The sequence below is a fragment of the Glycine soja genome, chromosome 2 (genome assembly GCF_004193775.1).
Source record: "Glycine soja cultivar W05 chromosome 2, ASM419377v2, whole genome shotgun sequence".
Classification (NCBI taxonomy): domain Eukaryota; kingdom Viridiplantae; phylum Streptophyta; class Magnoliopsida; order Fabales; family Fabaceae; genus Glycine; species Glycine soja.
This window is the reverse complement of record NC_041003.1, coordinates 14,963,569-14,979,570: the sequence shown is the minus strand read 5'-3', so window position 1 is coordinate 14,979,570 and position 16,002 is coordinate 14,963,569. Positions and strand designations below refer to the sequence as shown.

The 16,002-nt window shown below is 28.0% G+C and overlaps 2 long non-coding RNA genes across 2 annotated transcripts; one reads left to right on the top strand and one right to left on the bottom strand.

The window, feature by feature from the left end:
* Nucleotides 1–2,394: 2,394 nt before the first annotated feature.
* On the bottom strand, nt 2,395–5,692 carry LOC114371176. Its single transcript, XR_003658027.1, has 2 exons — nt 5,511–5,692; nt 2,395–2,796 (listed from the first exon to the last, which is right to left on the bottom strand). It is a non-coding gene; the product is annotated as an uncharacterized LOC114371176 (long non-coding RNA).
* Nucleotides 5,693–7,935: 2,243 nt separating this feature from the next.
* LOC114371171 lies at nt 7,936–8,940 on the top strand. The gene is made up of 2 exons (XR_003658026.1): nt 7,936–8,275; nt 8,338–8,940. It is a non-coding gene; the product is annotated as an uncharacterized LOC114371171 (long non-coding RNA).
* Nucleotides 8,941–16,002: the final 7,062 nt, after the last annotated feature.

Here is a 16,002-nt window from a genome sequence, read left to right as displayed (position 1 = left end):
TGATAATTATAAAAATAATAATAATGATATCAATGATAATAGTGATAACAACAATAATATTAATAATGGTAGAATTAATAATGGTGATGATGATGAAAGACAACAAATAATGATCTTATAAGATGTATTTCTAATTGTATTTTAATTTTAGTTACAAATTTTTAAATTATGATTCAAGGATTATATATATATATATATATATATATATATATATATATATATATATATATATATATATATATATATATAATTGGCTTAATTAATTAAAGGAATTTAGCTACTAAATTTTATAAAATGTTAAAATTGGATCCTCGGATCCTTGTTAGTCTCACATCTGAATTGTAGTGGATTTGTTGATATCATTTCTCAATTCACTGGCTAGCACAAGTAAGAAAAATAATGTTATTTCTTTCATGAAACTATTCCAAATATGGGCGAATACATGAGTGTGTAAAGGGAGATGAAAAAACTCACATAAAATGTAAATTGAATTCTATTTATTTACTTACCGACTCAAGTGAGATTATGTTGTTCAATGACATGAAAATAAAGGTGGATTAAGTTTTTTTTGTCTGTGTATGTATACCATTAATATTTATGAGATTTGGTCCCTTTTAAGGAGTGAAGATTACAGTAAACTAAGGTAAATAAGTTTATATCATAAGCTAAAATTAAGTTTAATTAAGGGATTTTAGTTCCTAAATTTTATTATATGAACTAAAACCACTAATTAATATATATATATATATATATATATATATATATATATATATATATATATATGTGTGTGTGTGTGTGTGTGTAAGTTAAATTAAATGAAATAAGTTTTTTTAGAAGTTAAATGATTTTAGCTTCTTCAAAGAGTTGATTTTAACTTATAGATAAGTTTATTTTAACTTATAAAAAAACTTATTTTATTTTATTTTATTCTTCTATAAATAATATTTAGGGAGAGAAGTTTATTTAAACATGACTTAAGAATAAATGAAGAGGAGATAGAATGAGTGTAGAATAGTATTTGGACTCATCAAATCTACAAAAAAAAGGGTGAAACTTTCAATGAAATTCTAAAACATAATATAAAATGAACCAAATTGTAGTTAGATCAGCATATTTTAATTCAGTAATTAAAATATCTACCGGATAGAAGGATGCTTTAGAAAAGAAAAGAAAAAGTCTGATAATTCAACATATATATTCCTTTTTTTATTCGACTATTAATAGTGTACGTGTTTGCATATATAATTACTTCTTCAAGATCATACGCTTAAATTATATAAGTTTGTCGAAAAGGCTGACCAAGAACATCTTCCCGTGACTAATGTGACAACCTATAGAATTTTTTAATAAACCTGCTTCAAGTTTTGTGATATTATGAAGCGGAGAAGGATAACTGAGAGCTTGCATGATCGCATAAAAAATGGGACCAGACGAAGATTATTAATTAGTTTTGAATAATCTGAGCGCATGCCATATAGTCCAAACTTTACTGCAGAATTAAGGAAAACAAAATTATGTGTTACATGTACAGCACTGTGTCAAGGTCACGGACATGGGACTCATTTCCAATAAGACAGATAAAGCTCTTGATATGGGTAATATAAATTTTCCCTTAATTATCGTCTTGGGGAAACATGATTGGATACTTCCTAATTAAATTTTTAAACACGATAAGCATGAGACTTTAGGAAATGTTGTGTGTAGGAGAGTAAATAAATTACTAAGCTATTGGTGAATTAATATTCAAGTTCATCTCATTAAATGCTTTATTAAGTTTATTAAGATATGTAGTATTAAAATATTTTATTAAGTGTTAAATTGATAAATTTTAAAATATATAGTTTAAGAAAAAATTTCACAAAAAATAATTAAATTATGAATGAGCTGTATGACTTGCTCATAAATATCGTTCTTCGACCTCTAGAAAATTATGTGATTTTTTATATGTATGCTTCGATGAGTATTAGTAAAATTAATTTTGAAGTTATGTAATTTATGTATTTGAATATGTTTTTATTAATTATAAACTAGTATGATACTACGCACATGTAATACTCCTGTCTACGCGTTAAAGAGAAAATGTGTAACAGAGATGAAAGAAAGGATATAATGGATATTTAAGATTTAAAAAGAAAAATTGGGGTGTACTTATGAAAAAGGGAGAGCAATTAGCAAGTTTATGTAATAAGATGACTGGCCTAACTTCATCTTAGACAGCTGTCATTAAATAAAGCAAGCTATTGAGGTATTTTCCCGTATACATTGTTTTATTATATAGAAATAAGAAATAATTTAATATAAAACCATTGATCCAAGAAAAAACTGTTTAAAGTTGCTTAAATTTATAATCAAATTTAAAATCAAAATCAATTCCTCGTCATTGAACCAAACCTGTAAAATTTTACCAAAAATCATATCTAGTATAGTAAAAACTCTAACATGAGATTAAACATGCATATTACAAGGAGAACGGTGAGTGTTAAATATCAACAAGACCTTTGATGTGTGGTCCGTACTAGATGGTCCTGCTTTGTAAGCACGGTATGCATGAATATGAATAATTGAAAATAGATATGGTCGGTGATTTCATTCCGGCTCAGCTGAGTGGCCCAGCTTCCACTCTTCGTGGTGCAACTTCTACCGGAGTTCCCCCAGTGACTTAATTGGATTCATTTCCCTTCAATCTTCAGATGATGTTCTGCCTCTGCCAATATCACTCTAACAGCTTCCACCCATCCATAAATTACTAATAAACTCTATATATATCATATCATGTGTAATGAATCTGTTTGTTATCTGAAATATATATTTATCAGTTAATTAAATTAGTGTATTATATATAAGAAAATGATAGACTAATACATGCAATTAATATGTGAATGTGTTGTAAGTTTTTGATGGACTGATACATGTAATATGTCAACCGTCAACGAATGCATCCATGATATATTCAAGCAGTACGTATATTAGGTTCAAGTTCTTTATCATATGTATAAAATATAAAGAAATTGTATCAATTTTTTTTACAACTTTTTATAGGTAAAAGAAATATATTAATAAAGATCAAATGACACAAAAAATATCAAAGTTTGTAAAAAAAAAAAAAACATGAAAGAGAGTCTTTCTAAACACATGATTTTTTTTATATCTATACTTATTTTGTCATTTATATTATGAGAAAAAGAATTATATATTAATAATGTAAAGAGTGTTATACAATTTTCTAATCAAAATCTATTATTTATAATAAATTTATTAATTTTAAAATAATTATCTTAAATAATTTATAATTAAATGACTTTATACTATCAGTATAAAAATATTAGACTCTTATATTATTACAAATTAATTTTTATATAATAACTAAAAAAAATTACCCGTGCATTGCATGTGTCCAAGATCTCATTGAAAACAAAGAAAAGAAAACCAAAATGTCTCGGGTGATCATAGTTCTCGCCCTTTGCAGAAGACACACAGAAGTCATCACAATTAGAAGTAGATAGTCTCACAGATCTATAGGTCGAGGTCTTTTTATATCTATTACTTCAAACTTGATTTATTAGTCTTCGAAACTTATAGTATAGGCCTGTTTGATTATGTTTCGATCTTTTATTTTTTAAAACTATTCTAGCTAAAAGAATAATTAGTGACACACATTTAATACTCTTTTTCATTAGTATTCTCTCTCACTGGTTTAAATCTTTTATGTGGCTCACATTAGTTTGATAATGAAACCCACTAAATAATAAGAAAGAAGACCCCTATTTAAGAAAAAAAAAAGAATAAAACATATTTGGTAAGTATTAATTCGAAAACAAGTTTAGACTTTAGAGATAAAAAAGAAAATCAAACTGTTTGGTAAATTTACTTCGAGAATATAATGCAGAGTCAATCATATTACAATCTTTTTTTTTTTAGAAATCATATATTACAATCTTGATGTAAATGAATTGTTTAAAAATAAATATAAAAGATAGTATTTAAGATAAGCCAAGTACAATTATAATTTAATTAATAAAATAAGATCTATTATCATAACTAATTAAATTGGTTCAACTAGTTATTCGTCACGCAAATTCTTTGTTTCTAGAATTTAAAAACACTCTTTTCAACATGTTTCCGTTTCACTGTTTAATATTTCTCTATTTTTTCTACAATATATCTTCTTTTTTTTATACTAATTTTTACTACTCAGCTTTCAATCTCATACTGTCTTAATTACAATTGTATTGTTTTCACGTTAAAGTGATACTTCTTTATCATAAATAAAATTTTAAACCCTAGTCACATGTTGTCACTATAAAATTTGATAAAGTTATGAAAATGAAATTTTGATGTAATTACTTGAAGACAATGAAGGAAACCCTTAAAGAATAAATAGAATATGAAAAAAATTTGAAAAATTTGATTATGTAATTAAAAGAACTTATTTTCATTAAGAATGTTCTTTTCAATAACTTCATTTACATGTGAAATTGAAAAGCATCGGAAAGTAAATTATTTTTAACAATTACTGATATTAGACTAATATATGTATGAATATTGTTACACACTTGTCAAAATCATGTAATTTAATTGTTAATATTGTAAATATAAAAATAAAATGATTGATTACCAATTTTAAAAGATTAATATATAATCACTTAATTCTTCAAAATATTAACTTGCTTACCAATAAAATTGACCAAGATTTAGATAGTCATTATATATATATATATATATATATATATATATATATATATATATATATATTCAATTCCCAACTTTTACTATTTATTATATTATACATTTCTAAACCCTTCGCCTTTTTTAATCTATATTTTTTATTATTATCAAAATTACTTACAAGCGAATTATTGAATTGAAAACACTTTTTATCAAAAGTTATTCTATTATCTTATGAATTACAACCCTATTATAATTAAAATGGATATGTTTATTGAAATTATTATCATAATTTGCATTAAATATTAAACAATTATCTTTTAAGTTAAAAATTATGAACTTTTTTATTTAACAAAAAAAATCATAATAAAAAATAAATTATATATCTCAATTTTAAACATTTATTTGTTAATAGAATCATTCAGTGAAAATTACTTTACTATCTTGAAAATATTTTTCTTTCAAAAAATATATATACAATTTCACGATTAATATATATATATATATATATATATATATATATATATATATATATATATATATATATATATATATATATATATATATATGAACATTTTCTAACCATTTAAAATTTAATTAGAATACTACATATTGTATATAAACAAGTTGTTGGCGCGCATGTGTATGCCAAGGTCCTAATTTTTCTACAACTGACTGCAAAGGGTAGTGGAGATCATAATGTGAATTGATAATGACACACTCTAGATCAGTTTTATTTTCTACACCAGTAGCATCAAATAAGGGTTTAAAAAATGCATCAGGATCTAACAAAGAGAACTATATATATTAATAAGATAGGAAAATCATGAAAAAGGTAATCTCACCTAGCAAATAGCTACTTCATATGCGTGCTTTCACGACAATTTCTTGATACGTATCACAGATATGTGTGCGTACATATATACAACTTTATAACCTGCATTGTTCCATCCATATCTCGTCATTCCCTTTGTTGCTTTAAATATATAATTTTCTATTTCTTTTTTGTGGTTGTAAAGAAACAAGAGACACTATTGAAAGGTATGATACGCTTTAGAACACACCATCACGCTTTCTTCAAATTCTTTACTAATTCTTGAGGCCTTTCGTTCTGAACCAATTTCAGTTACGTTCCTAGTTTATTGTCACTTGTCACATTGTACTAAACTATAACCCACCACCACCACCACCTGTGACTGGAAAAAATCGAAAGGGATGTGATCGATATCAGTACAAATCCACGCACCACAAATGATTTGAGTTGAAAAATGGTCCAACCGTCCAATCCCATACACAATTAGAAACGTCTTATTTGGATCTTCTAAAGAGGGCATCAGCTGTAATTCTGCCATCTCTAACCATGCTGATTTATTGACCCCACCTAATTATCATAATGAGACATTTTCCCCTTTAATATATTTTCCGTATCTCATAATAATTTCTAGTTCCACAATTAGGATCAATATGTCTTTTTTTTATTTTTGTAAAAATAAATTAAATTTAAAGTTTAATGTCTATGCATTATTAGTACGGTCAATCAATTAAGATGTGATTATATAAGTATTAATACACCGAATCTCATTAAAACTCTCTTAAGCATGTTTGAGGGAAAAATAACCAACAAATATTCATAAATTCTTTTTGGTATAATTTTGAAAAATTTATTATCAAAATTAATAAATTCATCATATATGATAATGGTTGATTAAAGGATCATATAAAGTTGTTTTACATATACATAACTTATTTTCTTATAAATTTAAAGTCAATAAAGATTTGAAAAAAATGTCTTAAATTCAAATTTAGAGGAAAAGATTATCGATTATATCTTGGTGTAAACCCAAATTAGTCATGCTCTTGTACTGTAATTAATGGTTTATATTTGTACTGAAGAGATCTAAGTTCGATTTATATTAATTTAGTTGAAAAATATTTTTTTTATACTTCTCAGGTATTTACATCTCAAGAGAGAGAAAAAGAGATGAAAGATGAGTTATTTATTAATTTAATTGATAATTTAATATGATAGAAAAAGATATAAAAATATTAATAAAATGTTTGTACTTTGTAATATGTGAATGCTCAAATATTATCATCTTAATTAGCTTGCTGACTAATTTCTAAAACAGGAAATCTGGTTCAAGTTGAGAGCCATAACTGTACTACTCAGTTAACAGCCACAACTGAAAAGGTTTATTGTTTTGATCCATCTAACGCCACATATAGTGCTTTCACACTGAAGTAGCATTCGTAGTGATGATGATGATAGCCCATAGTATAGTGGACGGTGGCTTTCAAGCTTTTGAAATTAATTTGTTTATTTTTTATTTTTACTATTTTAAAATTAAAAAAATACTATTATTTTCGATCTTTTAATTAATTTATAAGTGATTTTTTGATATTAAAGTAATGGTTCTTACTTCTTAATCTAATCTAATAACTGTTTTGATACATTATTATTTTTTTATTTTAGGAAAGTCACACACAACAAAAATTAATTAAAAATGAGAAGAAATATAAACATGTTACATAAAAAATAATAGATTATACAAAAGTTTATACTCTTTGACACTTATTATTTACGTTCACACATAAATATTACAACAAAAACATTTATTATCTTGAACATGATTACAAGTATGACAACTTATCATAAGTTGTCTATCACAATACAAATTGGAATACCTAAGAGTTATATAAGAAATGATAAATTCTTTTTCACAAGAGAGTCCCTCTCTCACCACAATTAACCACAAGCACACTTGTTCTTCTCTCTTGGACTTTAATGCGGATCGATACTTCAACATTTTACAGGGCCCCTTTTATATAGTAATAAAATGGATATATGTGACTTATATATTAATAAAATGTATAAATGTCAATCAAATGCCTCTCGTATTTTCAATACCTTTCAAAATTTTCCATCTCCTTTCAAAGATGAATGTAAACTTTCGTGGGCGATTAAACTTTTCCAACAATTCATATCACCAAGACAACTTATATCATAGAAATCAAATAGGCCAGTTGTGGCTCGATCTTCCGCAGAGGTCGATCACAAATCACTTGCATGTTTAACATAACAAGTGAACTACTACTATGATTATAGCAACTTCTTCAACCTTTTTAAGTTTCAGTTCCGTTAATATTGTTTTACAACAAATCTACTATATAATTACTACCAACTAATACCACTTCAAATGAGAGATCCAAACACAATACAATATTGATATTGTCATTTAATTAAGTAGCTGACAGATTTCTTCACAAAAATGTTGCCTCGGTCAAAATTTTCAAGCTTAGTATATATGTAAGTTGGGAATGCTAATATAAACACTCTCCATCCAACTTGAGGGAGATCAAGTTTTAGAGTTAATACATTTTATTTGTGTTTTAATGTTTAGTAACAAGTTAAATGAGACAGTTGGGAAAATTAGTTTCAATGTACTTCGTATTTATATAAGTAGAGCATCTCATATGAGCAATGTGTGAGAACGAAACTCCTATGAGGTGTGAATGACATGTTTGAACACAAAAAAAAATGATTGGTAGAAAGCACGACGTATGATAGTCTGATGACCAGGACGGTGGATATCAATTTCCTTCAGTTAAGGTAATTTTTTCGTATTTAATGTTGCATTTATTTAGTGGACAATAACCAAACATTTGCTGTAGAATATGAGCGCTAGCGGCGAGTCTGAGGAGGAAATGGCGTCGCCGTCAAGCCAGGAAAAAGGATCCTTTTGTGAGAAGCACGAAAAAAGTTAAAATGAATGAGCTAGAAGATGGCACCTCAGACACCTTATAAGGATAAGCTACTTAACCATGAGGGTTCCATAGAGAAGGATGGGGTTGTGTCAGACGAGCTGGGTAAGGAGGCTAAGGATGATAATAGTAGGTCTCTCTGATGAAGAGTGGCAAGCATGGTCCCAACCATGGCTTAAGACATTGTGGTGAAAGTCTTGGGTACTTGGGTTCACTTTAAGACACAGGACTCGAATGGGTCTATCAAAATCATAGACATGTTACCTTGTGCAGTTTCTACGGAGGAGGACTACAAGCATGCTATCTATGAAGGTCCATGCATGGATTGTAGCGGACCATTATATCATTGTTCAGAGGTGGCGTCCCTTCTTCCTTATAAATGCTGAGAAGGTCAATAAAGTGGTTTGTGGATCAGAATCCCTAGGTTACCTATTGAACTCTGCAATGATAGGTTCTTGGGGAGGATTGGTTCAACATTCGGGACCTTACTAAAAATTGACTAATTGAACTTAATACACTTTTAGGAAAACATATATATACTTTTGTAACAACTATTAATGAAATTAAAAAAAAAATTGGAATAATTATTCTGAAAATGTAAATGTATTCTGAAATAATTATTTTAGAATAAAAAAAATCTCATCCCGAAATAGTTTTTTCAAAAAGAACTTTTTCTATTTTAAAATAGTTGTTCCGACATCCTTGGAATAATTATTTTAAAATATTATTTTTCCTATTTCATAATAGCTTATGCGAGAAGCTTCAGATTTGTGATGTGGTGGAGGGTAGCGCAAGGCGGGACGACCGGCGGGGGGTGGATGGTCAACACGTGTTACTAGAAAAAGAAGATAGAAGAAAGACACGGGAACGTTTTTGTTCATTAAACTTTCTTTGAGAGGTGCAAGATTTAAAATAGGAGGTGCAGGATTTAAATGCTTAATATTAAACATTAGAGTTGACAAATTGAGATGCTTGGCTGGGCCTGGGTCGAGTCTAACAAACCAAAGTGTGAAAGTGGATCAAGTTAAACGAACCCAAAATTCTTTTTGCACCTTAATTTTGTTGGCCTAATCTAATTCTATATTGAACCGTCAGACCAAATTAAACTTAATTGAAAATAAAGGAAATTAAACATATTTAATTACAATGTCTTAAGAAATATATATAATTTGTTGTAAAAATAATATATATATATATATATATATATATATATAAATTTAGAAAAAAGTAAAATTAAAATAATTAATATGGTAAAGTTATATATAGACCCAATTTTTTTGTGTCTATATTTTAGGAGTCCAACTTGACTTGTCAGGTAGGACTAAATTGACCTAATTTTATTCAACCTATATTTTAGGAGTTCAAAAAGATCTTACTCATAAATTGTTTCAATGAAACTTAATTTAATATCTTTAGAATCAATCATGTTTGAGACATTGTTAGGTATTAGATGTGGACATCTCTTTTAAGGATGATTTAGATATTGATTTACTATGTGAATATCTATTGAACATTGTTCGAACTAATGGGATGTAATAAAATGTAATATTATGATATAAATATTTAATTTTAATATCGTTTAAAATAGGATGAAAATGAATAAAGTGAAACTTTAAAATGCATTTTATTACATTTCATTTAGTGACCTTTTTGTCCTTTTCTTTGTAGGAGTATGAGTTATCATTAATTTATTACTCTTTTTTCTATCTATAAAATTGTTCAAATAAGGACATTGCAACTATGCTTCACTCAAACATTCTATATATATAAAAAAACTATATTTCACTCAAATCCATTTTACTTCTTTTCATCATGTCCTATTTCTTTTTATTTTATTCACTATTAAATTTCTAAACATTGCTCGAGTGTCCTTGTATGTGAAGGTCAAAATATGGGCCATTTGCCCGTTAGGTAGCTTGAAGCATACCATAAGAACATTGTTTGCCCAAATTGAGGTTACATGCCAACTATAAAAAAAAAATTTCTAGAAATACATCCGGGACCTAAGCAGCTAAGCCCGACAAATAGAAAAGAAAACGGCAGCTAGACGAAGGCATAGGTTAGTGACAAAAACAAAAGAAGCCCGGGTTAATAGTGAATAAAATAAAAAAGAAATTAAATTGGATTTAACTCGTAAGGATGTATTTGTGTATATAATTTAATAAATTTATTTCATAAGAATTCATACTATAAATCTGACTATAAAATATATTAGAATAAATTTTAAAAAATGTTTTAGTAAATTACACCAAAAAATTGTAAAATAAACTAGTAAAAACTTATGTGAATTTTTAGTATTTTTCATAAACTCAAATAAATTACTTATAAGCTCTTTTAAACAACAGGGTTTCATTTTGATTAAATTTATATATTTGAATAAAAGTTTCAAATTACTTTAATTTTTTTGCTAAATATAAAGATTATAAAAAAATTTGAAATATTATATTTTAAATAATAAAAAATATCTTTAAATCTTAATAGTTAAAAGTGAGCAATATGTTACAAAATTCAGACCACAATTGCAACTTTAAACGAAATTTGATAACTTATTAGAGTATGTTTGGAATCTTTGGATCCCCATTTGATTGGTTTAAACATACTTTTCGACCCTCAAATATATTATGTTTTATGTTTAGTTGTCCTGAAAAGTTATTTTTTTGTCAATATTTTAGTTCAAACTGAGTTTCATCTATAAACGACTTGGGGTTTCGTTTGAAAACCTATTTTCTAGTTAGTAGTATTTATCCAATAGCAACATCAAGTAAAAATATCCAAACATAATCATATTATAGTAAACTTTTCTTTTTATCTAAACTTAAGTTACCAATATAATTTTTAATTCAAAATTATGTTTGCAAACTTTAATATAAAGATGCAAAGATGCAGTTAGTTGTTAAGACATTTTTGCACTCATACGGCAAATAGTAAACTGGCAAAATGCCTTTTTGGCCACAAACAACAGTCAAATTAATTAAGTAACAACTCGAACTAATTAAGGATTTAATCTGGAATGGAAGATTTTGGATAGCAACTTTTCAAAAATATATAATTATTATTTTATGAAAAAAAATAGTCAAGTCCAAAGATGCCCCCAAGAATGAAATGCTGATACCATTTTGCGTTTAGTTGAGATTTTGTAATATAATCATCTATTATTATACAAACAAGGCCCTGACAATGTATTGAAATTACACCAATGTCCCTACTTTGCTAAGGTGTCAATATCTTATGCATCTATTTTCCAGCCCAAAAACGTCTCGATCACGCTATGTTTTATTTTTTCTTTTCTCTTCCAATGTGTTGTGGGCAGAGTTCAGAGAGAGAATGAGAAAGAATACCGCCTGGAGTGAGAGAAGGAGAAAGAAGACAGTATGAAGTGAGAGAAGGTGGAAGAACTCACTGTCTACCCTGAGCTGAAAACTCCATGAGTATCGATTCATAACCACACAAATGTTACGATTTTTATCTCAAAACTCCATGAGTACAGGTTTGTTTTCTTTGTTTCTTCACTTTACGGTTTAACTCCATGAGTACCAGTTCATAAACACGCGATTTTTAGGTCAAAAATCCATGAGCTTCTCGATCCTTTCCTCTATTTTATTTTTTTCTTCTCTCTTTGCAACACATACTGAGGCAGTGTTCTTTTTCTGCAATGTTTGCTCAAATCACTCGATCTATGGGTTTTGTCTCGGGCTTGAGTGTATTTTCGTTCCCATTCGCAATTTGTTGTAAGAGCTGCCCGATCTACTCATTCCCCATTATCTGCTTCGGACAGGGTATTTACACAATGTAAGGTAAAGTGGTCTGATTCTCTTACTTCATGAACCCTTGGCAGAAAATATTTTTTTTTTAATTTTTTTTCAATCCGTCTAATTGATAGTTTTAGGATGTAGTGCTGCCTCACTAAGTGTACGATAACATTTGCTATATTGTTTTCTTTGATACCCCACAGTATATAAACCAAATTGTTCTTATTGTGTATGGAGTTTTGTTTGTTAGCAAACATAAGGGGAGACCTTATATCTGGATTGAACACATGTTATGTGAGGAATTAATTTATAGCAATGTTTGTAGCAATGTCTTGCAAGGAAAACATGATCTCTGAATTGCATACCAAGAAATGGACTTGGAAGATAGCAGTATGAATCACTGATATGTGACACGTTAACAAACACAATGGTAGACAAGCAATAAAAATGGTGTTCATGGACCAAACGGTGTGTTTGTTGAGATTTCATACTGTAATGGACTACACTCATTTTTCCTGCTTTCTTGCATTGATCACTTTCATTGTTGACTCTTACAAGGTGCAAAGATTGGTACCACTCTTTGGCAATAACTGTTTGCTGAATTTGAGTCATAGTTGCATTGTGGTTCTGCATATGTCATTCAGAACATTAAGGTTGTTGAGAATCATTCTAAATACAAAGTGAGTAAGATTTCATTTTTGGTTTACTTGGTGAAAACTACTTCTGTTAAGGAGGATGAACATCCTGAGATTCCTCTTAATGTCCATGTTATTACTCGATTTACTGATATTATTGTTGGGGTAGCACCCCGTGACACTTTAGTTGGTATGTGCATTAGTCAAACTGCTAGAATGGACAATATTATAGTTTGTCAAGAATACTTACGATTGTGTTGTGTCGTAATTTTAAAATAGATATTGTTGGTGTTGTGGTCAAAGTCATTGAGCGTAAAACAATTAATCCTATATATAGAGTTACAATCAAGTTGAGGGATAACAAGTATTGTTTCTGACATTCTTTTGTTAGATATCTGCCATTTGAGGCAGCCTTCTTTTATAATATTTAATATGTTTAATTCTAGATGTTTTCGGTTATAGTGATGGTGAGATGATCATGACTGTCTGGGAGGAATATGCTCTTCAGCTTGATGATGCTATAGAGAAGCATCATATTGATAGAAAGCCATTGGTGGTTATGTTAACACTTGCTAAGATCTAAAGGTCATTATCATGGAGTTTCTATTTCTTTTGAGATTTGCTTCAATTCATTATATGTTTGTGTTTTACATTAAACTATAATATGATTGCTAGACAAGTATTCTCTCAGTGTCAAAAATATCAAGCATGGGTCGAAGTTGGATGTCAACACTGATATAGCAGAAATCCGAGAATTCCATAATAGGTAGCAAACCACTTAATTATCGGAACAATCAGATTTGCCCATGATCTTTTGTTACATCTTCATAAAACACAAATTTGGTAATGTTGATGATTGCATATTAGATGTAGGTACGCCATTCTATGCTGGCAGACTATCAGATCAAGGAAGTGTTTATCAATCACAATATAGCCAATATTCCTAATGAAGCTTTGGGGACGAGTTCTTGCATAATGCTAAAATGATGAGGTTAGGTGAAATAACCAGGCTGAGACAGGTAACAGGTTTAATTCCAATATAATCATTGTCATATTTGAATAAGTCTTATGAAAGTGTAGTTGCATCTACTAGTAGTTGATTCAGTTGTAAATCATAAATTGTATGTGTTGTATTACATGTGGTCTACCTTTTTCATACTAGCATATAGGTCCACATTTACCTATGTTTTGTGATATGCAAGAATGAGAAATAGCAATGTATGGAGACTAATATGCGTGGTGAGACTTCCTATCATGAAACTTTCTAGTTTGATGATATATTTGTTATATAATTATTCGTTGTTGCGGAAACAAATTTAACATACAAACCTTTGTTTAGAATTCATGAAATTTAACAGCATCACTTGATACTGAATTCAAAATTGGTTGGTATCTATTTGAGTTCGTTTAAATACATTTTTTTGTTTACAATGGCAAAAAAAAAAGACATGTCCAAAGTTAATTGTGTTTTAATTTAAAAACAAACACTTAATGATACAATTTGAAAAAAAAATCCCGAAATGCATTCTATTCATTAAGTCCAATTGACAAAGAAATTGTTTTTTTTTTCTATTACAAAACAGATCAAATTTAGGTTAATTTGATATTGTATACTATTTAACTTTTAAATATTTCCTGTGTAAAGTATATGGACATGATCTATCTATATACAATATGTTCGACAACCAATGACATCAAAGATTTTTTATTCTTTTTTATGTGAACTATTTTATTTTGTTTCTTAAATATTATATATTCCTAATACTAATATAGCATTGGAATCCATTTACTTGCAGGTTCAAATATGAGATTCAATGATCATCTAAAATTGTCTTTGTTGTTCTCAAATGGAAACACATATGTCTACAAAAACATATTCATTCTTATGCTAAGCTATATTTAATCCATATTTATGTCCATTGATATTTCTTTTCATTATGTTTATTCAATTTTTCAAAATTCATATTATTATCTATCAAATATGTCTTTTCAGTTATATTTAAATATTAATCATCATCTTTGCCAGACTTTTCAATTTTTATAAATATTAATCCATATTGATTCTTATCTTTATTAGATTAGACGTGTAAATTGTACCTGGCTTTCCCACTTTTCATACTTTGAATAGGGACTTTCTTACTTCCCAATAATTGTAGGACAAGTACATCAAGTAGATAAACGAGACAGAAACAGAAACCAACCAACTAAAATACCCATCAAATGATACACATTGGAACAAGCAATTCGGCGTCCGTACTAGACCTTTCTTATTGCTACATATGCATTACAATTAATGCCATTCATTTTGTATATAAAACAATAAGAAACATGCAAAAAGACATCCTACATTTGGTAGCCATCTAAATTTTGATTGACTTCTTTTTCATCATATTAATTCCCATTTCAACAAATAATTATGTACCACATATTTAACTTTGCCAACGTTTTTACAAGTTTCAACATCCTGACTTTTTCAAGAAGGATCAATACACATCTATTCCCTTTATCAAACATACAAATCATTACTTATAATGTTTGTAATTCAAACTTATTTTTGTGCTAAACATATATATAGCATACCTATATAATATGTCATCATAATATATCATATTTGGTTGAAATGTTTACTTGAATGATATTGTTTGTTATTTTTTTAATATAATTAAATGAACAACATATATTATCAAATATTACTATTAGTCCGTGCTTTGACACGAACGATGTTCTAGTGTAACATTAATCGTCAACTCCAATTCCTTGACCCACCTTCCACCGGCATAAATATTCTATGCTTTTATTTAAATATTTATTATAAAATCAAGGTATAAATAAAATTTAATATAAAATTTTAAATTCAACTTAAAAGTTATTTCAATCCAAATCAATTCTAAATACAATTAATATAAAATTAAACATATAAAAATATATTCCAAATTAATTATAGTTTAAGAATCAATTCTCCTGGCAAAACCAACCACGCCTATGTTCATTGCATTGCGTAAGAAGAATGTTGATTGTGGATAATTTATTGGAGCGCGGCAAAAGAAAAGAAACAAATTAAATTCAAATAGGAGCAGGAGCAAGACAGAAGCGGGTCAAAGTCCAAAAGCGTATTCTGGGAAAAGGACTCAACAGAAACACAGAAAAATAAAGAATAATAATACACAAATATTTATTTATTTTAAACACAT